Raw genomic sequence first — 3,157 nt, 5'->3', positions numbered from 1 at the left:
GATATAGAAGACTGAAGAAACCACATATAGTCGCTGACTATAGAAATGTAATTATTATTATTCAGATGTCTGTATTAACATTTCTTTAACATTTAATTTTCTGAACATGAATGGAACATTGAACATAAACTGTTTTGAACATGGCTTCTTCTGCCTACTTCTTGCTGCTGGGGATCTGGCAGTGCTTACTCTTGCATAGCCGAGCCACATTTGGCTTAAGGGAGGAAGCAGTTGAGACCCTCAGTAGGGCTTGAAGATGCTCATCAGTAAGCCTGGACCTGTACTTGGACTTATTGAAGTTCAAGGTAGAGAAGAGCTTTCCGCACAATTATGTGCTCCCAAAAAGACATATTGTCCGCTTGAAGATTTGGGAAAGCTCAGGGAAGCTGGGTGGCAATTCTCTCAAAAATTTCCCGAGCTTGTCTGCTTTTCCACTCACCTCCCCGAACTTGGCTTTGTGTTCAGAGTTGCACTGCAGGTCATTGAGCTCCATTTGAAGCACAGGAGGGGCATCTTGCACATCAAAGGAGAAGGGGTCCGCAAAAATTTAAAATGAGGCTCTGTGCGTCTTGAAGTCTGCAAATCTGTGATCAAATTCCTCCTGTAGCTTCAAAATGACATCCATATACTCCTCACCACTGAATGGTGTGCCTGCTTCCATGAGTGCCTTGCATGATGGGAAATGGCAAAGGTTTGTCTGAGAAAGCTGGGCTTTCCATAACATAAGTTTTGTAGAGAATGCTCTCACGTTGTCATAGGCAGCACTGACAAGTTGCCCCTGGCCTTGTAACTTCTTGTTCAGTACATTAAGCTCATGTGTGATTTCAACAAAAAAGCTAAGTCCATGAGCCATTTTGGATCACTTAGCACAGGAACAGCAGCCCCATCTTTCTCCATGAAGGCTTTCACTTCCGCTCTCAACTCAAAAAATCTCTTCAATATGTTTCCCCTGCTGAGCCAACGTACCTCGGTGAAGTAGAGAACATCCCCATATTCTGACTCCATTTCCTCTAAAAAAGCACAAAACCTTCTGTGGTTTAAGCCCCTGGATCTGATTTGGTTGATGCATTTCACAACGAAAGACATCACACTGTCAAACTTCAGGCATTTGCTGCTGATGGATAATGCAGTACAGAGCAATGACCTCCTCCACACCTTCCTCCTCCAGTTTTTTTTTTTTAACAAGTGAGCAACTCCTCTATGACTTGAAAATTGTCATCAACACCACGGCCATAGACTGCAGGCTGGGCAGTGTCGGTGATGTCTATGGTCTCATCAAGAGCGACTGAGTAGACACGGAAACATTTTGCTTTCTCACAGTTGATCATAAATGTCACTTGACAGGTCAGACATGCGCTCTGCTACGGTTTTGGCAGAAAGGCTGATGTTGCTAATCTGACCTTTCTTTTCTGGACAGACAATACTTGCAGCCTGTAATATGCACTTTTTTACAAATTTACCTTCTTTGAATGGCTTTCCTGCTTTAGCAATCATCTCACTAACCACGTAGCTAGCTTCGACTGCTGCAGCATTCTCTTTAGTTGCTTTGTTAAAGAAATCTTGTTGCCTCAGTAGATATCTTTTAATATTAGCAACCCGGTTTGCTCTTTCATCTCCCTGGTATTTTGCATTCTCCTCAGCATGTCTAGTTATGTAATGACATTTCAAATTGCATTCTTTGTGCACTGCAACTTTCTCTGTGCAAATAAGACATGTCGGTATGCCCCTGTGCTCAACAAAGAAATATTGCACTTCCCACTTTTCCTGAAATTGTCTGCACTCATCACCAACCTTTCTCTTCACTGCAGGCTTTGAAAAAGACATGTTTGGGGCTGTGTAATAGATAATTCCACTTGGTGTCACAGTTTCAGTGTTAGCCAATGCGTCTTTTCACCTTTTTTTTCTGTACCGCTGAGCAGCAATTTCCGCGGCCGCCTCCGCTTCCGAGCCCGGGGTAACGGCGCAAGTTCGCGATAAGGCCGGCTGATGTCCCGCCTCCAAGAGCAATATACCGCACCGCCCCACCGCTCATTCTGAACCTGAGTCTGTGGCGCAGTCCGGTCCCTGCTCGGCTGCTCCTGCTGCATGTGTTGTGAGTGTGACTCATACGCCTTGCCTGCTGACAGCAGGCTGCTGTGACTGTCTAGCCATCATCATACCTCTTCCTGCTTCAGCTCCGATGGACCAGCGCCGACATCTTCCTGTATGAGCGCGCGGTCACATGTCACGTGATACCGCTCATTAAGCTCATGAATATGGGCGCCACGCCTATGAGAGTGGAGTGGCATCCATATTCATGACCTTAATGAGCGGTACTATGTGTGACTGGGATTTCACATGCGAGACTCGGCCGTGTTTCTCGCATGTGTGATCCCGGCCGAGGTGAGGGCCGCAAACTATTGTCCCGAGGGCCCATGAGGTGAGGGCCACAAACTATTGTCACGAGGGCCGCATTTGGCCCATGGGCTGCGAGTTTGAGACCCCTGGTCTAAAGGGAACCTGTCAGCAGAATTGTGCACAGTAACCTACAGACAGTATCAGGTTGGCGTCGTTATACTGATTAAAATGATATCTTGGTTGATGAAATCCATCTTTTAGTAGTTCTTTAATCTTTCTCATGTTAATCTCATTTTAATCAGTATAGAGGTGCTGATCTGACAGTATGCGCGGTCTGTACCGACTGCGGGGGGGTCTGTGCCGACTGTCGGTGGTCTGTACGGGCCTCTCGGGGGTCTGTACAGGCCTGTCGGGGGCCTGTGCCGGCTGCCGGTGGTCTGTATGGGCCTCTTGGGGGTCTGTGCCGGCTGTCGGGGACCTGTGCCGACTGCCGGTGGTCTGTACGGGCCTCTCGGGGGCCTGTGACGGCTGTCGGTGGTCTGTGCCGGCTGCCAGGGGCCTGTGACGGCTGCCGATGGTCTGTACAGGCCTCTCGGGGGTCTGTACAGGCCTGCCAGGGGCCTGTGCCGGCTGCCGGTGGTCTGCACGGGCCTCTCGGGGGCCTGTGCCGGCTGCCGGGGGCCTGTGCCGGCTGCCGGCGGTCTGTACGGGCCTCTCGGGGGTCTGTGCCGGCTATCGGTGGTCTGTGCCAGCTGCCGGGGGCCTGTGCCGGCTGCCGGTGGTCTGTGCGGGCCTGCCGGGGGTCCTGTGTGTGTGTGCA

The sequence above is a fragment of the Dendrobates tinctorius genome, unplaced genomic scaffold (genome assembly GCF_039654945.1).
Source record: "Dendrobates tinctorius isolate UK_male_01 unplaced genomic scaffold, ASM3965494v1 ptg000250l, whole genome shotgun sequence".
Lineage (NCBI taxonomy): Eukaryota > Metazoa > Chordata > Amphibia > Anura > Dendrobatidae > Dendrobates > Dendrobates tinctorius.
Note: the sequence above shows the minus strand (reverse complement) of the source record.